General features: G+C 41.9%; 1 protein-coding gene across 1 annotated transcript in view; it reads right to left on the bottom strand.

Moving 5' to 3' along the window:
- ATF6 (activating transcription factor 6) overlaps positions 1-27,870 on the bottom strand; it is a 100,493-nt gene that overhangs the window by 37,937 nt on the left and 34,686 nt on the right. The window lies entirely within an intron of this gene.

The following is a 27,870-nucleotide window of genomic DNA, read 5'->3' as shown; positions in this document are numbered from 1 at the left end:
TATTAGGCCCTCGTTCAACAGAGTACTTGTGTATATGATTAAAGTAATTTAACTTGACTTCAATGATATTTAAACATGTGGTTAGGGGCTTTGCTGAAATGGTGCGTTTACTTGCAGTGTTGTCTGCTTTATATATAAACGTCAAGGTCTACCACATGCCTCGCGCTGCAGGACTGTATCAGTCAGGGTTGCGACAGGGTGTGAAATATGAGCTCCGCTGACAAAACCTCCCAGGGGAGTTTGATGGCAAAGCTGCACTTTAGTAGCTTATCTCAGCTGTGAGGTGGCTGGGTGCTGCTGTAAGACAGCTGTGTTCAGACTAACTACCCTGGGGTTTAGCAGCATCTGCAGGAGACGCTCTGGATATGGACCTGACCTGCAAGGAAAAATGCAGCCTCTCTTCAGTTGTTTTTTTTTTGCTGTTGCTGAACTCAAATTGCTCAACTTGCAGCTTGGGAAAATACGGTTCTTCCCTTATCAGCAGAAGTAACAGAACATAAAGCACCAGTCCAGGCATCTCCCATATTATTGTGCTATGCTGATCTAGAGGGACCGAAGAAAGACCACTAAGAACGAGCGAAGCTTCCGATGACTTTCAAAGCTTAGCTTCCCTGACAGAAGGTTGCCTCACTACGCAATCTCAGTATGCAGTGGGCATTGCGAGGGAAGTATATTTGCTCTCTTAGTAACTAGGAGCAAAAGACTGTGCTTATATAATTGATAAACGGAATTGAAATTTCTAACTCAGGCTCTAAGTGAAACAAAAACCTGCCAATCACTAAGTACCTTTTCCAGGCCCCAAAGAATTAATGGAAAGGTCTATTTTCCCAGCCCCTGTGTTTGCCCTTCTCCCAATCCCAGCAAAATTCATCCGCAGTGTCTCTGAGAACAGGTAGGTTCCACTATGTCAAGTATGTGGAGACCAACGCACTAAGAAGTTTTTGCAACTGTCCTAAAACCAGATCCGAACATCTGCCTTGCACTTTTCAAGATCCAGCCATCTATCTCACATGGTTAAAAAGAGGAAACAAGTTTGATGCTCTCATCTCATTTCATGCTTTCCCATTCATAAAACTCTCATGATATTGTAGAAACCCAGCGCTCGGAAACTTTACATGCAGTTTTTCGGCCCCCTGGTTAAGGGTAAGAACAGGCACACAAACATCTCATGCTTTTGGCCAAGGTTATCTTTTTGGCAGACTGAATTAGACTTCCTTCAGGACACAGTTGTTAACTTCTTAATGTCAAGGTAACTATATTTTCCCCCTTTTAATATCTAAACACTACATCGTTATGGCCAAGATTCAGGGAACTGAGTTACACAAAAGTTATGTGTGAAATATTTCAAGATATTCTGCAGATACATTGCAGAAATATCACACTCTTTTTTTTTTCCCACCAAAAGATTCCCCCCAAAACCAAATGACTGACCATGAGAAGAAAACATTACTTCAATAAGTGACTGTAAGTAAAAACATCTTGGTATCAAAATTATAAAACCACTCTGGTATAATTCTCAGACTACATATGTAATTCCCATTTCATTTGTGAACCACTGAGATTAAGACAACACTCAGTAAGATGATGAACTTTACAGAAAAACTGTTCTTGAAATTCAATGTGCCCAAGGGAACAGGCCAAAGATAAGATGTCCATTAAAACCACATTTTGTAACAATGTCCTTGTCATGATTTGACGACTATTTTTAACATCGCTTAAAAAATGCTTATCCTGTTTTTTTTTCTTTTTCAATGTTTCTGGGAGTCCACAACATCATTACCTAGCAAAACACAAGTACTGCATAGATGATCACCTGTGAATCATTACAAGTAACTACTATCTTCTGCTAACATATCTGAAGATTGGTACATTAATTGATGCTGGATTAGTTCTGCTTATAATGGCATCTTTACTTACTGTGTGTATAAAATGTATTAAGAACTATCACAAAAACTTTACAATCACAGTACCTCTATAGAAAGAAATGGCAGTGTCATGACAGAAATGCCACATTTCTGTATAGCAACAAAATAAGGAAAATTCCTCAGGTACCTCCTGTATCATTACCTTCTTGGCTGCAACACGGGAGGTTCAGGTTGGACATTCAGAAACAGTTTTTCACCCAGAGCATGGTGCAATCCTGGAAGAGGTCAGCAGAATGCCAGGGGAACTCTGTCCTTGGAGGTTTCCAAGACCCAGGTATACAAAGCCATGACTGCCCTTATCTACTGTTGGCGACGGTTCCACTTCAAGGAGAAGGTTGAGCTAGGCACCACTAGAAGTTTTCTCTATCCATTTCAGTGATCCTATGATCCTCTTTTTGCAGTCCACACGACAAACACTGGTAGTGCCAACTTCTCATAAGAGTCCTATGGTAACTACAGAGGCGGCACAAACACCTCAGACTTGGCCTTTACAAGCTCTGCATCTCCTCCATCATGGTTAAATTCAAAGACTTGGCTCAGACCGACTCTGCAGTTAACAAATTTCATTTCCATGACTACAGTGCAGCCAAACTATGCACTAATACTGCTGGGCAGGTTCAGATTCCACCAAACTGATCTGCTGGAAAACAATATTCTAAACCTTGCATTGAAAATGAGGTGTTTAATTCACCTTTCTTAGTTTTGCCTCACTTAGAAGCCATTTTTTTAAATACCAGGAGTTAGATTTAATAGCAACTTGTTTTAGACTTCTGTGAATGATGTTTCAAGAGCTGCAAAGAAGAAACGAGCAGTTCACCACTACCTGCTCTGCTTCCTCATAATTCTGACGAAAACACCGAGTCATTTTCTGGTAGATCAGTCAATTGAAGTGGGCAACTCCAGCAGGTATTTCACTTCACGCTAAGATAGCATTGGAGATGAGAGGAACTCCAGAGAAGCCTGCTGCTCTCCAGTGACTATCGTGAGAATGAGGTCCAATTCAGGCTCGTCAACCAACATCCAAACACCTGAAGCTGTGTTAAATGAATCCCACACGGACAGTCGTCTTTCCCCAACTCAGAGAAACAACAGGAGCATTGTTTTCTAGACCACAATTACAGACATTCAAAACCAAAGAAATATAAGAAGGAGGACAGATACATAAAATGCCAATATTATAATTCAGTCTAACCTAGTGAACTTCTTTTACACAAATCACGGCAGGCCCAACACATCCTGCTCAGCCACACAAAATCCTGTTAAAAGACAGAAACTGATAAGATAAAAACTTTGTTAGCTATCTATGCACTGTTACTAGCAATCCCTCCACATGCAGCCTGACAAGATCAACTCACTGGATCTGAAACAAAGTGCATAGGGAACCATTTTTGATGAATCTGCTCTGCTACCCAAGACATGAAAATTAACTTCCCACTAGTTTCCAGACTCTGAAATGTCTCCTAAAACTACACAGCCAAGTGGTATGTTCATGTATCAATTCACCTGCTACTCCTCTGTTTTACTGGAGCAGTTTGAACATTGTGGGAGGGAAAACCCAGAGACTTTTGCTCCCACAGCATAGTGAGATAATGAATATGAAGTAATTTTCACCTGCATTTGTGTATCCAAATTTAGAGTTGCTGCACAACCCCCCAGTGTTTCAACACTAACTTTGGAGAAGCAGACATATAAAAAGCCAGTCAGCTGGAAGTTCAAACTGCTACCGAGAGCTAACGTGCAAGATGCACAGGTTGCCTAGAAGCTGGATATTCTCCATCTCTAATAAAAACAGCCATTTTTTTAAAATCTGGAATTAGGGAAATTTATCCATCTCCCTAATAATCTTTATGTTTCATATGCAGGAGCATCCCTCTGACAATCACTCCTAACTTGCAAAGTTTCATAATTACCCTCATTCTATATTGAAGGAAAAGATACAAGCAGGTATGCTGCAGAGTATCATAAATATTTTGCCTACAGCTTAGCTATCTACAACATCCTTGAGTCAAAAAGTTTCCAAATGGTCCCCAACTATTATTTGAAAGCAATACCTCATTATTTATATGCAACATAAATGAATATAAGGATTAGTGATTCAGAAGAAATTAGACATTTAGAAACACTGTTTGAACGTATTTCTAACACGCAAAATATTTTGTCCTGTCCTGTTCTGAAGTATGCTGAATTGCATCCCAGAGGAGGGAGGTGGTGTGTGTGATGCCATTACTCATTCCTAATTTTAGGCACTAGACAAAAATATCTAAAATTAAAATGCCGTTTGTGATATTAACACATGGTATAAAACTGAAAATGAATAAAAGCAAATCTTACAAGTCAGCATCTGGCCCATGAGCACGACTGTCAACCAGAGGCAGAATAAATCACGACTATTACCCAACAACAGATGGCCTTGGCTTGGGCCAAGATTTGCACTTAGATGAGATGACAATTTAAATAGACGATGCAGACCTGAGACTGCTGGCAGAATGACTGGAAAAATATCAGCCTGGAAAGACAATATTTCAAACAAGACCCTAACTTTACCATTTTCATTTTGCTTTTGATCTTCTCTACAGTTCAGTGATATTGAAGCCAGATGAGATGGACAGACAGATAAATATAGATATAGATACTAAAAATCCAGCCACAAATATATTACCTTAATTTAATGAATTGGGATACAGAAACACATTTTTTCCTGAGGATAAAGTCTGAAGCTGTTACTTGTTAAACTTCTGATAATAATACCATTTATTAAGTTCTTGCCGCCATAAAACATTCTGGGCACTATATAATTAGAATATAATTAACCAGAGTTGTAAATATTTAGAAATAAGGTGCCCCTATAGAACAAATCTCCTCACTGAATCTCTGCTGGCTATTTCAGTGCCTGCTGATCTGCTTCTGGACTCAACAACACATGGAACTGCAATAAGGATTTTAAGGCTTCTTGCATAAGATCAGCGTTGTCAGGGCTCTAACAGGGATTAAGCTTTGGAGCCTCATGTATCTCTAACCCCCACAGTCAATTGGCAATGGAAATCCTGTTCCACTGTGCTAGAACATTCCAAAAACTGGCTGCTCCTGCAGCTTCAGCCCGAGTCTCATGACATGTGGTTTGCTTCTCAAAGTCTCTGCTACCTAGATGCATGACAACTTGCGTGCATCTCAGTTTTCATTTTAAGGAAAATAAAATAATTGTTTCTAACTGTCATAGTTAAAGGACATAAAGAAAATACCATCATTGCATACCATGAAGTTTCATTAAGAAGAGAGAAAACGTGCTACTCAAGGGTCTTTTTTTACTTTTGTTTTTTAAAACTATAATAATTTCATAAGCTGGACTATCAGCTTTTAAATTATTAGAATTGGCAATATTGCTTGTTTGGGCTTATGCAATGCATGTCCTATCAGCAACACTACACCCAGCAACAGATGCTTCCCCAGGGAGCGGTATGCCACCAGGCTGTAGGCAATCTGCAGAGCTCCTCCTCCATTTCTGTGTGTTTGAAAGAAACACACAAGGAATTAGTCCTTGCAAGATGCCCGTGATGGAGGAAAATATTACCAGTGCTATAGGGAATGTTCAGAGGAGATGTGAATGCATTTGAGGGATACCCGAGTGACAAGGGACACAAAAGAACGGATTTCCAAACCCGCCAAGGCTCTGCACTCTCAGCGTGAGCTGCCTTTCCTCCTACCCCTGAGGTTACTTATCTGTCAAATCAATTCCCCTAGATTGTTCTTACCCTCTTGGCTGCTGTGCTTAGGTACGGGTAAGTATTTTTCGAAAGCCTTTCCTAACATCTCGGGCAAAAGCATTACCCCCTAGAAAATAATTAACATAACTTGATTTAAATGTGCTTTGTTACAGTGTATTTAGCACATCTGCCTATGCAAAAATTGTTTGTCACGCTACTGAAGCGCAAGCCATGCCTCTGACCCTTTCCAGTGGTTTGGAGCACGTACCCTGCAAAGTACAGATGTGATCCATGTGGCAGCCATGACCCCACTCCTGCAAGACAGGCTCTAACTCACTTCCCACAGAGGCTTCGTCGAGATGTCCAAGCGTGCCCCACTCTCCGTTAGAGATCCACCTCTGATGAACTAAGGATAATCTTTTCGAAAACAAGTGACATTTCCTACTTTACAGGAATAAAAGCTCCAAGGAGACGGGATTAAAATACCAAAGGAAAACCTTAATGCGCTGTGCTTGTAATTTGCCTTGATGAGGAGATTTGATCTTTACCATTGCCTTGGAGACCAGCTCTGTGCTAGAATATTGCAGCTAACAAAGACAGTTGCCAGAGCATAGCGGGCAAACAGAGCCAGGCGCCTCAGCGTGCCAAAGGGTACTCTGTCCAGGCAGCTTCAGAAGGCTTCTTACAGTAAACAAACACTGTAGCTGGGCATTTTTTCATCTCTGTTTATGACTAAGAGGCCTCCCAGGGAATCATGCCTCAACCTCTTCCAGCCTGAATCTTCACGCTGTGATTCTAGGACCATATTACAACCACTGTCGATCCAGGCTGAGGAGCTTCCTACGCCCCCCTGAAGTGCTGACAGCTGCCCAAAGCTGCCGGAGGTACCATTTTTCTTTAATGGCACTGCTTTTGGTAGGGTTCAACAGGTCCTTACAGATTAAAAGCTTCTCTATTAACTATCCAAACATCTAGTGATCTCAAGATGAAGCAGACAGAAGGCAAGTGTGTTTTTGACCATAAAAAAATGTGCATCAAGTCCATATAGTGTCTTTGAAATCTATTTTTTCTGAACACCTTCAGGGATTTCAGGTCAATGAGATGACACTGGACCTTCTTTAGAGGTACGCTTTTGGCCATAGCGAGTGTGATACACAAATGTGCTTTCACAGGCCTAAAAAGCTGTGCACAACTTCAGAGACTGCCCTGTACAGGTCCTCTGAGGAGCTGGACTTTTTAAAACCCTGGGCTGACAGAGCCAACGAGCCAGTTTTTCTTTCATAAACCATAGATTTCACACTTTCTGAAAATTTCAAAATAATTGTTTCAGGCTGTCTGGCTGTTTCCAGAGATGTGACGTTTCTGTCCTGATCTCCTACACAGGCCACCGAACCTGCACCAAGCAGCATTGCAGCCTTTGGCATGCGACTCCTAACTGGGAAATGGCACCCGTGAAGCTGGGACTTGATCCTCAAGAGAGCCAGGGATGAACTTCAGCAGCTCTCTGGACACAAAAGGAGGCTGTTCTCCAGGGAAGAGAACTTACTGCAATGCACTCATGGCCTAGGGGCTGATTCTTGTTCAACCCAGCAGTTCCCGACACTGCCAAGCACATAGCGCAGATCATGGTGTAAATGAGAATCAGGTCTTGGCATATCTGTTTCTGGTTTCCTCTCTCAGTTTGAAGAGGACGTGTATGAAAGTTTACAAATTTGTAGAGGAAATGGCTGTATAATTTCACTATTGATTCGGTTGGGTGATGGCAACCATATGGTGTCCTGAGCATACACCACACTGGATACAGCGCTGGTCCATCTGAACATGCCAGAAGTTCCTGCAATATTGCTTTCACGACCAGTGGACATTAAACAGGGCAGTCACTGTAGAGGGGAGGGTGCCTCTGAAACTACCGCTATCCTACCAGTGCGGATATCTACCTACCTTATATCTGAAAAGCATAGGGATGGTTTTACGAGCAGAAAAAAAAAAAAAGAGGAAACCAGTTAAAACCTCTACACAAATTGTGACTGACAGCCACGATACCTGTTCATTATATCATGAACTGTAAAGCTGCCTTGTTTTTAAAGTGGATGCCTCTTTTTTTCTTTCTTTTATTTTTTAAAGGTAGACCTTATAATTCCAAGCGGATTTACTCACCCCATCGTGGATCCCTACAGGGAATTCATGACATGCAAATATGAGTATGGGAGCAAGTGAAAGATGGGATAATGACTGCAAGGAATCCACAGAAAACCCACAATAAAAATTCACAAGGTCTCAGCCTCTCTGCACCGGCTCTTGACAGCCCACCCTGGGAGGCCCCAGCAGCTTTACTATTTCGGATTTAACAATACCCATTTAACTTAATTTGAAAGAGTACCAGTTTTTCATATATTAAACTTGAGGTTAGCTAGCATATATTAACACAGTTTGATTTTGCAGCATTCTAAAGAAGAGAGTTTGTAATCAGGAATTCACGTCCCAATACCTAATCATAGAATTGAATTACTTTTCTAAGCTTTAAGTGTCTTTTCTGGGGGGGGATATGGGGGTGTGTGTGTGCATGTGTGTCCCATAACAGGAAAGCTCCTAGAAGCAGTGGGAACAGAGCTTCTTTTTCTGCTTTTATTTTTGTGAAAAGCGCTCTTATTCACACCGATGTTGTTCCAATCCCAGTGTTTCTGTGCACAGGTGGTTTTTACAGCCTATACTTTGCACACAGCAATGAAGTGATGAGATATGCTTTTTATTTAAGCGTTTTACCAGAAATAGCTCAATCCCACAGTCAATAAAATGTCCTGTAGTGTAAGATTACACCTTTCTGACATTCCCAGACCAATTTTTATAAATAACACCTAACTGTACTCTGGAACACTTTCTGGTCACTGTCCCTGCAGAAGAGGGAGTAGCTATCCAGCTTAGTTCCCACGTGAGAGACCTTTTAACGAAGAAGTCTTTAGTGCCTTTTATTGCCAACTGTGCTACTGCCAGATGTGATATGGCCTGGGCTCCAAAACTAAACTAACCGGAAAGCACCTCGCTGTGAGTCAGAGAGCCTTGTGAAAATCCCAGAGACCTTAGAGGAATGGAAAATTCACTCTGTCACAAGCCTCCTTTGGAGGAGTTTCCTCTGTTCCCTTCAGTGGCAGCACTGCAGCATGTCCACGAGCAGGGCTCGGCTTTGGAAGTCAGCACTAAGCGTTTGCTCAGTGTAAACGAGAACCAGAGGCAAAGGAAATCTTCTGGATTAAGAACTAAAAAATTAGATTTAATTTTTAATTAATTAAGATTAAAAAGGTTATGGAGACTTCTAAGGATAGGGAGACATGCTGTGAACCGCATCCTTCTCTGCAGTTCACAGAGACAGAAAACTACTACTTTTTGTCCCTTCTCCTTTTTGATTGAATTTATGTTACATTCCTTTAAAGACCAAAAGGAACCTAAAAAAACAGAGGCCAAATTAAAGTGACCTAGTTTAGATTTTTAAATGTCTAAGGCTTAGACAGTTACTCGGATCATCTCTGCAGGAGCTCTTGACTCCCAAAAGATCCAAGACATAACAAGCAGTCACTACATGTTCTATTTCAGAAGAAAAAAAATCTCTCCAGGTGTAAGAGCAGTTTCAGAAAGACTTGAGGCAAATTAATCTGAAGCTGTTCCTGACTTCCTCTTCCTGCCTGTCCTGGGCTGGGCATTCATGCTGCTGCCCAAGAGCTGATGCTGTCTTCCTCTGACTCTAAGGAAAGCCAACTCATCTTGCTAAGATGGAAACTAGCAGTGTGTACGGATACAACACTTTCCCCTACCTATCTTCCAGCCACCAACCATTTTCAATTACCGTTTTAGGGATTTTTCTGACAAAGACGTGACTTCTATATATTGAGTAGCTATTAATAAATTTCTCTTCCATCAACTTTCACAGTCCTCCCTTGAATATATGTAAACTTATACCATCTATAATGCATTTTGGCAAGAAGTTCCACAAGTCTACTTCTATAGTACGAACCACTTCCTTTCCTTGGTTTGAACCCACAGCCTCCTAGTTCAACTTGCTGCCCTTTGTTTCATTTGGTATCCTTCTAGGTAGAATATCAAGGTTACAATTGAGAAAGCAAGAATAAAAATGCAAGAAAACCTCATTACTCCATCAAGGTTTGAGAAGACCAATACAACAACTTTCTAATACACAAAAGACTACCATGCAAAGTATTACTCAGATGCATCAAAGGCAGCTGTAAAGCAGATGTCATCTAAAGGTGGAAGAAATTGATATAACATTCAGGTTTTCTATTTTCATGGTTTACAATCCCTTTATTCAACTTTCAAGGCCAAAGAGGAGGAATTATGCCTTAAGATAACATTGAAATATGCTGGTAATTAGGTATCTGTTAGTCAAACAGTAGAAACTACCCAGTGGCCTCTGAAAAGGAATCCTGTCTCACTTCAGGAATCAGAATATAAGCACACTTCCAGAAGACAGGCCCGTTAACTTTCTGTCCGACTGAAACATCTATCTTCCTCCTGTTAACAAAGTGACACCAGCTGCAAAACGACCAGCTATTCTCAAGCTCCCCATTCCTCTGCAAATCCCTCATTCTGGAATTACCCAAGATGAACTTGCCTCATTTCCATTCAAGCTTTTTGAACGTCAATGCTTCTTAAATAAGAGGCACTAAATACCATCAGTGTCCCCTGTGAATAGGGAATACTCCAGGAAATCACAGTTAGCAGAAGCTTGTGTGTACATATGTTAACGAGGCACACGATGAGCCACAGCAAAGCCAGTCCGACTGCAATGCAAAATGAGGTGAAGTCACCCCGTTTGGACTTTATTTCTATCATAAACGTACTCTTCCTTGTAGTTCTGTCTTCATTCCTTTGTATAGGAAAGAAAATGAAAGCCCATGAGAACAAGGAGGGCACAGGACAGAGACTGGACAGAAACCCAGTCAATTAAACTTGTCTGCAGAACTGCTTTGCAAGGCCCAAAAGTAAAGAACAATGCATGCATTTGCTATGATGTAATTTTGGTTTGGCAGCAGATTAAAAAAAAATTCCTAAATGCAAAGTAAGAGGATGTGAAGAACAGAATTCTACATTTAAGTAAACAGTTTTGGTTAAAATTGTAGAGGAAGATTTTTAAGGACTTGAAAACACTTTGATAATTTGTATGTGTGTTATTGGTGGAAATTAGTTGAATTTCAAGATAAACTGGAAAAAATACGTGTGTATGAATAGTTTACTCAGTTCTGCACTCCTGTGAAGACAAAAATATCCCAGCTTGTATTGGTGGAAAAGTTCCTTCTGTTATGTTTGATAAGGATCAGATTTTCTTCTAAAGGCTCTCTCAGTCAAACTAGCATCATAAAATTTTAAAAACTTTGCTCCAAATTATTTGAAAATGATGTTTCTCTGCCATTTTCTGCCCTTCCCATGGGCCATATAAGCACAGAAACGCAGTTCATCTGTAACTCCCAGTTGAGTCCATCAAAATTATCTTTGTAGATTTTACAAAGTTGTAAGACCCAAAAAGAATTAATTGTTTTATTACTACTACCCATAAAAAGAAATTCCCCTCCTTCTCTAATTCCCTGCAGCAGAGCTCTGCTTTCGCATAGCATCTGCAGGCTATTAGTTTTGCAACTGCAATCTGTAATTGCAAAAACATGTAATTTAGGTAGGGCATGTGAATAAGGTCCAGGAAAACCAAAAAGGATATAATCCAGATTCTTTGCTTCTCTGACAAAACGTTAACCCAGAGTTTCTATATTTGCATGCAAGACCTCAGGTCTTCTACATAAGACAAATTCTGTATTCCCAGAATTACTGCCCAACTGGAGATTCAGCCCCAAAAGAGCACACACAAAACAAACGGGAGTGGGGAATGTTATTACAAACACACACCTTTTTTTTTCCCCACTGTTCTGCCTTTGCAGCCCTGGCACATAAGCAGAGAGCCAATCAATGCACAAAAATGACATGGTTTCATGGGCACATTTCTTGGACTCCATACCACGAGATGGACTAGACTGTAAATCCCGATTTCTCTCTGGATCAGATTCCCCGCAAAACAGAAGCTGAACGGGTAAAAAGAAATTTATGTCAGGCTTTCTCCAAATGCTGGACCAACATAGCACTGCAGTTTAAAATCCATTTGCTAATGAGGCTGTGCTCTGCTTTCTCTTCTGACTGAGTTCAAAGGACAGTGAAGTACTAGAACACTTTTAACTCACTTTATGGTGAGATGTCCATCCTTAGAGGTCTACAGAGCCCACTCGACAACGCCACAGCCAACCTCACACAGTGTTGGCAACAGCTTTCCTTCACACAGGAGGTTGGATCAGAGGGCTCTTCTAAACACCACTTCTAAGATCCGTAAGGACCTTGTCTCAAATTTGGAAGGGTCTGTCAAGATTATACTTCTATCTTACCCTTTCCCTGTCTTACTAACTTGCAGGCCACTCATGAAAAGACAGTAGGAGAAAGATGTTGATAGCAATCAGGGCTACATACACACGTGAAATATTTAGGAATAGCTACAGAAGTCCATGAAAGGCCACGGTCCGTGACTGAACACTCCTCTGACAAAACAATTTCCTTTCAAAGCAGAAGAAAGCATCCTTTCTTACACAACAAAAATGCCCAAGCAGGCAGGTAGTGGGGAATGCAACAGAAGTTTAAAATCCTAATCAGAAACAACTGTCAAGTAGAGTCCAGACTTTAACTTGTTTAAAACCAAGGCAATTAATTTGATCACAGTGTGTTCAATCCTACAAAACATGGCACAAATCCAGCTCTGGTTTGAAATTACTATCTTCTTGCTTTCTGCAGCAACGGAAATAATTTATTTAAATCTCCTACCGAATCTCCACACTACGTAAGATAGCTGCGAGGCAATAAGTAGATCATCTGCAGTTCTCAGTGCAAAAAACCCGTCATCTTTGACGGCTCAACCAAAGAACCAAACAGCCAGAATTTGAACGCAGATGCGGGATTCAGTCTGAAGGGCATCCTTCAGAAAACGGATCCAAGAGGTGTTCTGATGAAAATAACAACTATATTACTGGTGCACAGGTGAACATACATTTAAAGTTTTGGATGATAGTACTGCCAGATTGTGAAACTCCATTTTACAGAAGCTGCTAATTATTCTAAAAACCCGGTCCGTCATATTGTACAAAAGGACCAAACTCTTCATTAGCCCAAATACTGAACGTGAACAGATGCATTCTTGAGCTGAACACCTAGCCTGGGATTTATCTTAAAACATATTTTAGTGTCTGCAAAAAGAACATACATGTCCTTTGCAGCCAGGATATCAGGTACTGGATTCAAATGTGGTTTGAGGGACTAAAATGACATTTGGCCAACAGCAACTTATATCTCACCAGTCACTGTGACACTCTCCCTTTTCCTGATCCATCCGTTGATCTGAGATTGCTACTAACCTGCTGGCAATATATTCACTGGGGAGGGTAATGCATATGGAGGAGGAAACAAAAAAAATTAAAAGCAATGAGTGGCAAAAAACAGGAATAGCTTTCAAGGCCAATGACAGGCAAGAATAAAGTAATAGTCTGAATTAAATTCTAGGCCAAAATAATTGTTAAATAGATGCAATTAAGGTTATCTAAAAATGATCTCCGTTATGCAAATTAAACTTCTGCTCTGTTGAAGGTTCCATTCAACAGTGAAACCCAAAGCCCAGGAGCAGAGGGTGCTGCTCTATTCTCCCTGCTGAGACAGCCACAGCTTGCCGTTGTTTGCCCTAGACTGCCCAAGAGCAGACAGTGGCAGCCTGATTCTAATCCACAGCCAGAGAGATGCTGCTTCTGAGAGCGCAGCAGATGTACAGGAAATTAGCAGCAACAAATCTTTCCTAATTGTGGAAGTTGAATCAGCTACACAGACATACATCAGAAGGACTGGAAAGTCTCTGTTAGAAATATTTTTGGTCCCTCAACTTTCTGGGAAGACCAGCTGACCATGAGTTAAGTCTCTGGGGATGTCCTCTTGCCCCCCATCCTTTAGCCTCATATGCTCAAGGTACCTGAATATACCTCTCAACCTCCCCGAGGCTAATTCCTCTTCACTGAGATGGAGGATGCCAGCAGCGGCAAGAAATAATGTTTTAGGTCACAGGCAGTAAGTTGTTTTATAAATACAGGCAGCACTTTTAGTAAACTGCCCTTGACCTGTTTTTAAAAATTTAGGTCTCATTTGCATTGTCAGTATCTGCTGGGGAAAGTGGTTTTAGGAGCGTCTCTCTGAGGAACCTAAAGAAATGGGTGTTCTTCCTTCTCTACTGATCTGTCATTTTCCCTCCTCCGATTTCACTACAGAAAATTGTTTCCCCCTCCTTCCACATTCTACCAAAGTTGAACAAAAGTATGCCTTTATATAAATGCAAATGCCACTGTCACACCCACAACATTAAGGCAACATGAGAGATACAGAAAGAGACACAACCAGATAACAAGGAAACAAATGCTCTTCCCAGTCAGCAGCGAGGCTACATTTTTTTGCCTGAATCTCCTAGATTTACCCAGAGCCCAGCAATGACTTCAGCTCAGACTTGGGTGGGTCTCTGTACGTCTTGGCAGCGGGGACAGGCAAAGTTCCTAGGCCGCCGATGGCTGGACGGTGGTCTGGCACACTCGGGCCACAGGGCTGGTGCTCCAAATCTGAGCTGCCTTTTGCTTTTCTCGAAATGTCGGTTCAGAGACAACAAGGTTTTAATATCAAGATGCGGTGGGCTGAATCCAAAATTGACGGCAGTGTTTTAATCTGTGCAATGTGTATTGCATTACAGATGCTTGGTGGAAAGATGTTTCTCATTCTGCAGATCCCGGGACATCTGTATGGCTAAGGATTCATCAACTATTCATAGTTTCTTCTAATTAAAGAGATATTCAATATAATAACGTTAAAGAAGTTGTCACCTCTGTTACTAATAAACTCAGTTAAAACAAGAGAGTATGAAGTTTCCTTTCATTTTTTCGCCTGTCTGTTTGCTTAACTCATATTTACCCCAGCCTGATGAGCTTCCTCCCCTTCACATTCGTAGCTAAGTTGCACTTCTAAATCTCATTTCTGAGTCCAGTTTTGTTGCTAAGGCCTGCTCTGTTTGAATTTCTAGTGTTGCTGAGGAAGACCTAAATCAGATCTAGAAACAGACTTCATTTTATAAGGGCAAAAATGGCTATAAAGATTTAATGTTTTTCCCCCCCAAAGAAAATCTCAGACGAAAACAAGAAAACAACCTGATGGAAAATTGTCTTAAAAGACATAAATAAGTTACATCATTAACTCACACTTGGTGGCAAAATGGATCTGGATGCCTGACATTCTTCCTTAATCACCCCCAGCCTACGTTATAAAAGTGCACTTCAGAACGGCTGGGCGTATCCTACAGGTGGCTGACCAATCTGACCCCCATGGCCACCAGAAACGAGAGGGTTCCTTCTCCCTCCCTCAGCCCTCACACTCCCTGCCAACCTCTGGCAGCTGTCAGACTCTCCTGTGAGTCCCCCGAAATCTTCAGGCCGTTTTTCTGCCAACACGATAAAATGGCTCATGGATGGATCTGACAAGAGCCTGCACAACCCAGGAAACACTGACAACAGGAACTCTCCTTTCTGGTGGTGGTAAACTGTTTAATTGGCTCACTGGCCTTTACCCTAAAAAAATGCTGGAAGCCGCTCATGCAGCTAGGGAAGAGAAGAAATCCAATTTTGAACAGTGTGAAAACACAACATTATTATTTTTTTTTTTTTACTACAGTGCTGTGGAAGCTCATACAGGTCATCAAAACTTACAGCACCGTGAAGGAGGCAAAACATCGCACTTCTCATGACCAAAACGGCAGTTTCCTTAGAAAAAAGCTTTCTCTTGTGACAACAATAGTTTACTTGGATCCTGGTCTGAAGCCTGACTGATAAATGATAAACAGGGGTGTAAACTGGCACCAGAACATCACACTCCTTGTCCATCTTGTGACTGTGCATGTGAGTAACTGCCTGTCTGCCGCAGCAATTGAATTAGCAAGATCACAGGCATCAGATTAGATTAAAGCGAGTGAAAGGTCAGCTTTGGGGAGATAAAAATGTAGCTAGATGCTTGCTTGCACGCTACTCCAAAGATACATCAAGCTATAGCTTTCAGGCTGGGCCTGTCTCTCTTCCTGGAGAGCAATATGTTTTCTTCTATCAGTACTTGCCAACTCTCAACCACATTTAAAACATAATGGCTCGAGCAAATAGAAGCCTTTCATCTCCCCACTTGGGGTGAGATTAATTTTTTCCAGCTTTAGCTGTCTGACAGAGTTGTCTGGGCTCCCTTTAAGAACTACAGAAGGAGAAAGGAACTTCCGGAAGGAAATTCAGTCCATTCAACGGTAGGTGTTTGGGATAGGTGGGAAAAACTGAGAGGGGCTTTTCTGCCTCCATTAAGTGGAGAAGGAGCCTTGAGTGGTGTTGGAGAATCTGTGGTGCCTGGTACTTTGTAAAGAAGCAACAGCAGCCTGTGAAATGATTTAAGAAAAAAATCCAGATGCAAAGAAGTTAAGGAAAAAATACAGAAGTATTAGAGGAACACTGCAAAGCAGGCAAACCTAAGCCAAATCTCGGAAGCGTGGCCAGGGCATTGAGGAAAGTTTTGTCACCTTCTGTTGAGCATTGGTGAGACCACAGCTGGAATACCACGCAAAGTTTTGGGTCCCCTTCCCTCCTCCCAGGCAAAGATGGATGTGGGGAAACTGGAGAGAGGCCAGCAGAGGCTATCAAGGTGGTCAGGGCCTGGAGGGACCTGGGCTGGTTCAGTCTGCTGAAGAGGAGACGAGAGGGCCAACCTAGGAGCCACCTACAACTAGTCGAAGGGAGTTACAGAGACAAGGGAGCCAAACTCCATAGTACTGGATGACGTGCCAAGGTGCCACAGCCACATGCAGTGGTTTGGGACATTCAGATTCTTCCCCTGCCAGATGGTGCAGTCCCGCGACAGGTCAACACAGAGGTGGGAGGTCTCCTGATCTTTGGTGGGTCCCAAGACTTGGCTAGACCAAGCCACAGCTAATCTGATCTAGTGCTGATGACAGTCCCATTTTGGACTAGAGACCTACAGAGGTCACTCCAGCAAACACTCCTATGATTTTGTGAACATTCCCACTTTGAGCGCAATTGTTAGCAAGTGAAAAAAAACAAAATGGCAATACTGCACAAGACTGCTAGTGCATTTTTACAAAATCCTTTCCATTAAGGATTTTTTACAAACTCTGATATTCAGGGAGATGGTGCCAGTGATACCAAACAGAAGTGAAGGGGTGCAGTTCTCTGCATTTATCTGTACACATCTCACTTGACATGCGCCACTAACTTAAACATCTAGAACTATAATAAATGCTTTTGCCTTCAAGTATTCTAATTATGTACATTTTGCTTGTGAAACAAGTCTCACGCTAATTTCAACATTTTCTGCCAATATCCTGCAAAGTATGATGCAACCATATCAGAGAACCACAGAAGCCGTGTTTTCATAAATGTGGCTTTTAAAAATGAAATGCCCCATTGACAACATTTCACCAAGCCACTGGAGTCTCCAGCTTTTCTAACTATTTCAAAATACAGGCTTCAGGTCAAAGAAAGGCTCTACTGGAATTCTAATCATCAAATAAAGACGCGAAGAATGATGCATGAAGGTTTTTAGAAAAGTAAGTACATCAGTGTACTCTTAGACACTGAGGCTACAAATACTATGGCAAAATAACTGATCTCACTATGTGGATAGCATCAATTGCATGGGTACTTTTTTAATCATCTGAACCATGCTCCCATATGAACCCTCCCCTCTTTTTCTAACTACTTTAGTGGGTTTTCTACACAAAAAGATTGAACATGTTGGCATCACCACAATTTCTGCAAAATATCAGAGATGTACTGAGCACCCTGAAGGCACTAGCTCCTAATCCTCTCCTCCAACACAGCTGGAGGGCCACTCAGCTTGACATTAACTGATTTAATATGTGTAGTCTCTATTCTGTTACCCCAGCTGATCAATGAAAATACCTAATCAGGCCCTCAACGCGAGGGTATACAGAAGAGCAAGAGCCTGAGGCTACTTCATCCTGGTGGATGCGCTCCCTTTCATTCCATTCTCTCTTGCCCTCTGAACCTCTCCTGGCTCTGCAGAGCTACCCCTGACCTGCACAAAGGCAATGTGAACTCCAGGCAGTCCCTGAGCTGCAGATCATTTCCCTCTCTCCCTCTGATCACACAGAAATCTCTTTATAAGCATACCGAAAGCGCATACAGCCCTATAACAACTGCACATGCCGTTACTGGGAGGGAAATGCAGACAGGGAGCACCGCAATGCATCGTTTGATGGGCCAGATTCAATATTGTAATTTCATACAAGCCAAAGCAGCTGCATCAAGGCTTTGCCAGGATGTTTTCAAACAGAAAAAGCACTGGAAGCAGACAAAGGTGATTTGTAACAGAATCAGACAAAAGGTGCCATAGCTGAGGTACAGGGTTCTGGGTTTATCTTTCTTCTTTTAATCCAGACCAGTCTTGTTCTTAGGCATCTATTTTCTATGAGAATTAACTTACTGGAAGTGACTTTTAGAAGCAAACAGGTAAGTTCTTAAATCAACTGTTGAGATTTGGAGAGACTATGTAAGTCATAAGGGCTGTCGGTTTTGATCCACGTGAAGAGGTCCCAATCTGCAGGATTAGGTTATTAACTGCCAGAAGAGCAGAGAAGAGACAGGAGTGCTGTAGGGAATTAAATGGTAATTATTCGAGAACATACAGAACATCAGGCTGTTCTTTCTGACAAGGTCTGCAGCCGTGCTCTCCTGCTCACAGACACATGCGTGCAAGATAGTGAGACTCAAGTACATACATACTTTTTACACTCATTTGTTACGTGAGTGTTACTCATTTTGACAAGTCACATGCTGTGGGTAAAATCCTCACCCTGGACTGCCATACCAAACCAACACTAACCAACTCTACACTGAAACGGAAATACCCTGTCACGACATTGCAACAGTTTACCCAGCTGGCTTAACACTCCTTTTTCAGCATTTGTAGTATCACCTTTGTGTTTACCCTGAACCTAAAGAGTTTCTTTCTGCTTGTGTAAATGTAGTTCCCTACACTTTCTTTATTCTCCTAGAGACACAAGTAATCACATTTGTCAAAATTTTACACCAAACTGCCGCATCTGTCCTTTTTCTCCAAATGACAGCATGTTTATGTCCCGTTTCATTTTTGTACACATTTCTCTGTGTTGGCACTCGAGAAACTGAGCTAGAGAAGTTAGGAAACCTCTTGCCTAGATTGTATGCGGCACCTTGGTTGCCTGCCGGAGAGTTACAGCTCACAGCTGGTAAGCAAATACCAAACAGATGGTTTAGCAAAACCAAAGACAAACCCACAGTGTATTTCCCTGATGATGTCAAGGAGATACCCTTCTGGAGATGCTGGCCCCAGACTACCTGAGACAGCAAAATGGTTCCTTTTCTACCTCGTTTTCCAGTAGTCACCTGCCCCGTGATTACCTACTGAGCTCCTGATCCTGGTGAAAAACTCCAGGTCTGAGCACTCAGGACTGTTCTTTGAAAGGAAGAGAGCACTGCACTGATTTTCTGGGAAGGAAATTAAACAAGGGCCTCCTAGATGCTAACAAGTGACTCAACCCAGGAACCTCCACACTGGCCAAGGCTGGAGGGAAGGAACCATCAACAAGGAACAGCTTGGGAATGTCCACTTCTTGAGTCTCAGAGGAGAGTATTGTTTAATAGACAGGAGCCTGGCTGGACTTAAATCAAGAGCAGACAGCCTATGTACCTTCCTCGCAAAAAGCAAACTCTCAGTCTGAGCACAGCTCAAGACTGTTTTCCTCATATTGGGTATTACCTCTCTTTGAGACAGCTCACACTTCAAACCTTATTTTGGATAGTCATGAAACCAAGGAACAATAATTATCGCTCATGCAATGCAATGCTTAGCAGAGCTGTGCTAAGCAAACTCCAAGGGCGGCGGCCCATGGGATTTAACAGATAAGCGATTTCTGCCTAGGACTCTCGTGGTGCACATGCTGTTTGAGCTGTTCATGTGCCCCTCCTGCGTAGCTTTGCCTTCTCTTGATGAGAAGTATTTTCTAGTGCCAGAATTAGTCAGAGGCACATTTTAACGTTTGTGATCAAAACACAAAGAGGATTCCCTGAATAGTGGTTTCCAGCATGAAAGATCTCTCAGCTTTGCCCAAGATATTCCAAATTCTGAATGACTGACCCAAAGCCAGACAGTTTCCCTAACTCTGCTGGCAAAACCGAAGTTTATCCGACTACATGGTGAGGAGAAAGACATACCAGGCATGAAGCAAAATCATTGCATTCTGAGACCCACTTCTCCACTTTAACTATCAGAAACAAAGGTCCATCCAACCGGGAGCTGGTATGGAAGTATATTTTAAAAGAATTAAGTGGTGAGAAGCTGCTATGGACACAGGCAGAACACACCTATATAGGACTCTCTAAAAGAGCATTTAGCCATAGGGCATACACTTCTGCAACAGACCCATCCCGATACTGTGATAAAACATAGAGAAGAAACAAAGACTGCATTCCGGTCAAAAGGTCCTCCTGCTTTCTAGGATTCACAGAAAAGGAGGTTTAGGTGCCAAAGAGTCTCCTAACATGTCTTAGCCCTTTACGAGAAGCAAGTGAATTTCTGCAGCTACTACTCTGTCTTTCCATTAGCCATCCCAGTAGAGAGGCCACAAGGAACCAAGAGTCCCAGAAGCAGAAAACAAATTTTATGGTTCACTCTCAAACAGTTTTAAAGCCAGTTACAAGTTTCAAAGCCAGTTTAAAGATACAAATGTACAGTTAATTTTATCACACTTCTTGTCCTAAGAGTGTAAGTGATTTAAAAATAAAACCTGGAAGCCGCAAGTGTTCTGTTTGGTCCAGTGGGAGGTGATGATAATCTGTATATGCTCATAATAGCACCTGGGCTCTTGCTTCATAAAATAAGCTTTGTGTGCTGTCCAGCTAAAAATCTGGCAAAAGGATCAATTCAAACTGGAAGCAAATAACTTCATCTGAGCAGAATTAACTCTAAAAGTGTGCCTAAGATTTTCAATAACGCTCTCAAATGTAATACTGTAATAATAAATATTCACTAAAAGGTAGGATTTCTATTGTGGACACAAAAACTACTTACTGAAATCAAGAACATCTCAATTCTGCACATTTTACTTCTATAAAGACTCTGCCTAGGGCTGTCAGACCAAAACTGAAAATGCACAAAAAACCCCCCAAAACAGTAGTCTGAAACTGAAAATGTGAAGTCCAACTAAGAAAATAACCATGGGTATTTCAAAGTGGTCTCTGCGCATACTATCATTCAAGGCAAATGAAATATCATGAAGGTCATTTTTTCATGCAGAAGCTCATCCTACCAAATATAAGCCAATTCTTTACTGGCTACTGCAGCTCCAGAGTTGAAGGTATCACTTATGTCTTTATACAGTTAGGGCTTGGTCAGCATCAATTTCATAATTAAATACTGCTACAGATCATAAGCAAGAGCCCATCATTCCCTTCTGGGAACCGTTCAGAATAATCTGAGCCAAATTTTCTTCAATGAATACCATGCTATCACTAAAGAAAAACGCATTATTATCTGGCATTATTAAAGTATTATTAATGCATTACTAAACTTGGGTTATTTCCTGAAGAAAAGGAACTGCTTCAGAGCTGCATTTCCACTGCCTGCTCTAATTGAATGCACATTACGCGTTTGTGGATAAACTTGTGTTCCTGCTCACTTTGTTGTCAGCAATTGCCTGTTCTCTGTTCTTAATAATTGAGATACTGCTGTCACTTCCTTTACTGAGACAATTCCCACTTTATAATCGCATCTTCCTCCTACACTTCCCAATTATACTTCTCTAGCCTATGTCCACATCCATTTCATAAGCAGTGGGTCTTTTACAGAGGCCTTCCAAAACCACCAACCTTCCTCTATTTCTTGCCCACAACTCTTTGTCTGTCAAGCATGCAGCACATTTTAAATACATGTATACTGTTACTGGTCACGTCTGTCTGCAACCAGTTTGGGTTTTGGAGACATTTTTTGCAGTATGTTTTATTTTCACTATAATTATCTACAGTGTATGTTGTCCTTCCAAATACTAGTTTAAAAATAACAAAGTATTAGTTAGGCCTGGGACATATAAGGCTGAAAGAAGTTCAGTGACGGCATTAATATGATTCATGAAGTTCCAGCGACCATACAGCAGACAAACGAATCAAGACTATACACACAAAACTCAAGAGTATCTTTTGCTCCATGCCAGACATATTTGAGTGACTTTTCTGTCTCTGCTTATACATCTGTCCTCAACACCACATTCATTCTCAATTTTATTTGGAGGACAGTGGGGTTTCAAAGGGACCCAAGGAGATAAAAATCAGAGTTACTAAGACTTTGCTTCCAAAATGCCTTGGAGAGCTAGGAACAGAAAAGACATTTCCAAAGGAAACAAAACCCCACTTGATGCGACAGGCATTACCTCCCTTCTCAGAAACGCGTTTTGGGTTCTTGTTGCGGTCCCTCCTAACCGCTGTTTGCATCTGGCTGAGCCAAACAGCTGCTGCCCAGGAGAGGCTACGCTGCAGCTGGTACTTGCCGGCTGCTCCTCTTTGGCTTCCACTCACTACACATCCAAGGTGTCTCATTGCCTGGCTCCTTCTCCTCCTTCTTCGCTCAGTCTGCTTGCCTGGATGCTGCGCCTCTGAAGCACACACATAGCCCTCTGCTTCTTTGCTCTTCAAAGTATGTTCTCGCACTGGAACAAAACTTCCAGGCGTTGCAGAGCAACAACAGTGAGAAATAATGCATCAATCGGAGGCTTTGCTGAAAAATACTCTAACGCTTTTATGACAGAAATGCTTTTTAAAGAATTGCTGGCCTTTAGCTGCAACCTAAAAAACCTTCTTTTGACCTTCCTATTACTTAAACTTGGAGCTGTGTTGTTCTTGTACGCATCTATTTAGATAACCCCAGGACTAAGGTAAGGCCATTTCGCTCTACAGACCACCACACATTTGTAGACTTAATTTTAGATTATTAAATTTCTCTCTGCAGGTTTTTAGACTAAGCAACAACAGCCCTAAGTCGCTACCAAAAGCAACACCTTTCCCAGCTGCGTATCTAGAAGCCCACAGAGAACTCTTCTCCCCACCACCTCACAGTCCCTTTGACAGTCAGCACTCCCTGCTCCCCACCAACCAGAAATATCCCATACCAAGAAGGATGACAGTTCAAGACAGACCAAAGAGAAAGCTTGCTTCACAGTTTCCGCAGGCACAACAGGACTTTGGGAGGAGGAAATTCTCTCTGACACAGAGAAAATCCACAGTTTAGCCAGAAAAGAGGGAATCTGTAACAAAGAATGCAGCAGGCTAGACTTCATTTTCACTAGCGACACTTAGATGGAAACAGGAGGTTTTCATAATGGATTTTCAAATTTGAAAGTCAAATGCAGCCATAATTTGATGGAGGCTGGCTCGCTGAGCTTCGGGGCATGTGGAAGCATAATCACACACACTGTTTGCTTTCTCAAATTTTCCCAGGGAGGCAAAGGTTGGAGTCACAGACAAGACAGGCTAAAGGGTGACCTCTGCTTTGAAAAGAACAGGCAATTTTATCATGGTTACTACGCCCTTACCCTCAGTTCTTTCACCGTGTATTATTCTCAGCTTCTGTATACAATACAGAACAAAATTTTAAAACCCTAGGATCCTGGAATAAAGTCATTTTTCCTCTCAATAGCTAAGGTCAGGTTCCCCAAGGAGAAAGGGGAGTTTGTAAAATCTTTCAAAAATCTGCGTGTTAACTCGCAGCAGTTGCAAACCCACAGGAGTCAAACATATAAATTAGCTACTGTGTCTTTAGGAGCAGCAGAATTATGTGAGTCTAACCATTGCATTTTATCTGAATGGAAGACCAAATTATACATCCCAGTCCATGGAAATCCGCAAACAAAGTCAACGGCAGAAAACTTACATGTTCACTAAAAACTACCCAATTGTCAAGTTTAACAAAATAGGAGAAAAGCATACATTAGGACTGAATTTCTGGCTATGAAACATCATCTGAAGCCAACTTCTTATAACACAGTTTTGCCTGCCAGGATGCAGAATGGCATCAAGAGTGCAGTGAATTGGAACCTGCCTCACTCGTGCCCTCTGAATAAATTCAAACTATTGTCAGAACCATGTGCGCAGCACAGCAAACTACTGCTACACAAGAATGTCAAAGCCAGGCATTATAATCTTTTGCTGCCTGAAAGTAATATATCATCCCAAATAGAATTAACACAGCACAGGCTTATTACCAACAAAAGCAAAACACAACTTAGATATTTTTATTCCTAGCACATTGAGCGTTCACACAAAGAAAGAACAAAAGTTCTGATTTAAATTTGGCTTAATTACTTCAGTGAAAATTTGTTTGCAGAACTTAAGAAATCCTTAAACACTCATTGCAGATGTTGGTTTGCAGGACCAGAAATTCACATCCATAATAATACATTTCCCTGAAGCTCTATGGTTTAAGTGCCACGGCACTGAGGCAGAAATTTACAAAGTGAAATTCTGGTTCTACTGAAGTTGGTAAAGGCTTTGGCGTTGATTTCCATAGGGCCAGCATCACTCTTGCTCTAACAAATAATAACCAGAATCACGTTTTAATATCTATTTTTATACTGTAAGATATTGTATGTGCACAGCACTAAACGTAATTGGCAAACTTTGTTATCAGGAGACATTTGTGCTTTGACAAATAGAGAAAGTAGTGAATGTTAGTGGCCTTCTAAATTTCCCAAGTGAATCAAATCATGCTTCCCTTAGGAAGAGTAATTACATTCTTACCCTAAAAAAAAAAAAGTCACTGTCCTTAATAAGCCTGCAGAGATGTCATCAAAGGGTCACTGACAGAATCTTCCAGGATGGGGACATCTACTGCTTGATCACTGCAAGTTGTGGGAACTCTGATCCTAACCACAGGAGAGTGGTACGATCTGGAGCGGCATTTACAGGCCAAAGTAAATTGGAATGGATTTGTTTTCTTCAATGATTTTACTTAATTACCTTTCAAATTAAGCTAGCTATTCAAGTAATTCTAGACACAATCTCAAGGTCTGAATACTCCATGGCGAAACAGAAGCGAGCTCTGAGACAGAGCTGTTTCAGTGCCAGGCTTACAGGAGAACTGTATGTTCTAAGATGCCTACCTCCCTGCTGACAGAGCACGTTATACCAACTCACTTGAATTTTGCAGCTGCACTCCACTGGGGTTTTAAAACAGATCAAGCAGACTGGGTATCACAGACGTTAAAGGGCACAAACCAAAGGTGTTGGCAGAGCAAGACTCTCAACTCTGCCTCTCAGACCTGGGAAAAATGGCAGGAAGGTTCACCGCCAACTGGAGACTCCAATGTGCTACAGCAGAGCTCAGACTGCCGTACCCTTTTCACAAAAGCATGGCAACTTGTTCTCGGTACCCACTGTCCAGACCCCTCAGCTCTGAATGTGCTCCCAAAACCAACCCAAAACAGCCCAACTTAGATGCAGCCTGCAAAGATGTAGCTTCCAAGTGCAGGAGCACCTGGGGACAGCAGAGGGCCCAGGTGCGAATATATACTAATGGGAATGTATATCTTATTACATTGCCAGGTGTCAGTTTCTGCACTGCTAAATGACTGATGAAAACAATGGCTTCCTAAAAGTTAAGCAGTAAGAAAAAAATAAAATTAACAAGTTAACATCTCAAGAAATAAATGGTAACTATCCCTGCCTACGAGGGACGTTGGGTGCTGAGGCCTGGCAGAGCTGGGAGACAGCACTGCCTCAGTTCAAGAATTCTTTACTCACTCACAGTTACATATATCTTCTTGCTTAAAAATGACATTACAGTTTCCCCTGGCAAGAGCAAAAAATGAATTTCTCTAGACTCCCAGAGTGAAAGCCCAGCTTCTTGTACGGACTCAGCAGATCCAAATACTGCTTTGTTTTCCTCTCTTCTCCTTTAATAAAAAAAATAAAATCAAACTCCAACTGTAAACGTGCAGACATGCAAGCCTTCCACAGCAAGGAAAGAAAATAAAGTTGAAGAGATTATGAGAAATTTGATCTTACAGGTAACAAGCATCACCAGAAGATGACATAGCATGTTTGAGCTTTGCTCCCCTACCTGGCACGTTCTGAAGCCCTGGCTAACTCCTACTACATGCGAGAGGCATGGGCAGCCCTAGAAAATGCCATTTTCTAGAAAATCCAAGGAACTCAGGGCACAACTCCTGTAGTGAAAGAACTTGCAGAAAACACACAAAAAATGTGTTACGTTTCAGCCCATGCACCCAGGCGAGATGCTGGGTTATGTGACACTGCACACAGAGCAGAAAGAATGTGGAAGGAGGATCCCAGAGACATCAGGTGGAAGGGATCTCTGGAGATCCATAGTCCTACCTCCCACTTGCAGCAGGATCATCACCAATACCAGAACCATCCACTCCCTGGGACTCTCAACTGGATGAGTCCTGTTCTTTTGTATATGACTATTAAGAGCTTATTAAGTGCTTGGGAGTGTCTGCACGGCAAACAGCCAGAGAGGAGAACAAAACCTATCATCTCCAGGCCTTGCCTTCTAACTTGGACAAGTGAAAAAGTGACAGGAGTGAACTATCCCATAACACCGAGGAGGAAATCAGTCCCCTCTCTGAGCTCCTAATCATCAGTGAAAACGAAACTGTGGTCCAAAGAAAATGAAGTCAGCAGTCCTCAGGAGAAGGTGAAAGGGCATCTCCCTGGCTGGGGCCCTGCTGATGGCACCCCTCGGGCTGTGCAGGAGTCCTTTCTTCTGCACTCACAAAAAAATCCAAGCAAGTCATTTAAAAGTGCCTCAGGGCAGAGCTTGTCACTAGATCAGGTTTGCCCTGTTAAAATAATAAATGAGGTAATGCATAAAACTGCCTTCAATTTGAGGATGTTTCATTCATAAAACAGAAATACCAACAGCTTTACTACCAAATAAACTTCATAGATGGTTTAAGAAAGTCCCTGCGCCTCTCCCTGTAATAGAGCAGAGCCAAGCTGTAGGGATTCTGTGGCACAAGACACAGAGTTTCCAAGGACAGCTCTGCAAGTCGAAATGAGAGCTGACAACTCCAAGGTCATTAATCCAACAGCGTAAACAGAACGTATGTACCAGTATATGCAGTCAGGTGGACGAGAGCAATGGCCGCAAGTGAAGAACTAGACAAACACTATTCTGCTTTTTGTTCTGAGTTTCCAGAAAAGCTTTTATAATCAATTCTTCTCTCCCTTCTACTCATCCTCAGGATATGTGGAGCCTGGTGCTGGCTATATTTGTGTTGCTAGCTGAAAGAACAGCAGAACATGCCAAGCATTTAATAACAAAATTCCAGCCTTGTGACACAACCCAGTAATCCCAAGACTGGAAACTAACCTCATATTTCTACTCAGCATAAAACCCTAATCCTAACAAGAGCACTGCTATTTTTATTTTGCCTGAACCTTTTCTAAAGGCACGTATCTCACAAATTAAGAAAGTTACCGTAGACCAGGTCAAACAGGGTTGTGTTACCCATGTAAATAGGGCATCTACAGATTGATAGAATTATGACAACACAGAAACTGCTGAAACTAGTAATGCTTATCTGTGTGCTCTTACACAGAACTGGTTGTAGCTGGATGAGCTGTTGTAGTGGCAACTACCAGTCCCCCACCATATTGGGACCCCTTCTCAGGACACTCCTATGATGAGGAAACAAATGGAGAGTTGCAGGATCCCAGGAAAACCATGGCTGGGAACGTGCACGCATATAACAATTCTCATCTAATACCACAACTGCAAATTAGCAAGGCAGAAGACTTAGCAAGCCAAGAACCCAGGTTCAGGCCAGGGACAAATATGCAGCATAGAAAGGTCTAAGGACTCATCAAGACCTCTGCAAAAGGGAAGGAATAAACTCTCCCCATCCCCAGTTGGTGTTTCAGCCACTGTTTGCCTTGATCATTTCCATCACCAGATCCCAAGCAGCTCCTCACTGCTCCAGTTGTCCTGGCTTCAACACCACTCAGGCTTGCAGTACAGAAAGTGCCATCAAACACCTGGAATTCCATTTTAAAACAGCTTTTACTGTCACT

The sequence above is a fragment of the Charadrius vociferus genome, unplaced genomic scaffold, assembly GCF_000708025.1.
Source record: "Charadrius vociferus isolate BGI_N301 unplaced genomic scaffold, ASM70802v2 scaffold39, whole genome shotgun sequence".
NCBI lineage: Eukaryota > Metazoa > Chordata > Aves > Charadriiformes > Charadriidae > Charadrius > Charadrius vociferus.
Note: the sequence above shows the minus strand (reverse complement) of the source record. Positions and strands in the feature narration are given on the sequence as shown.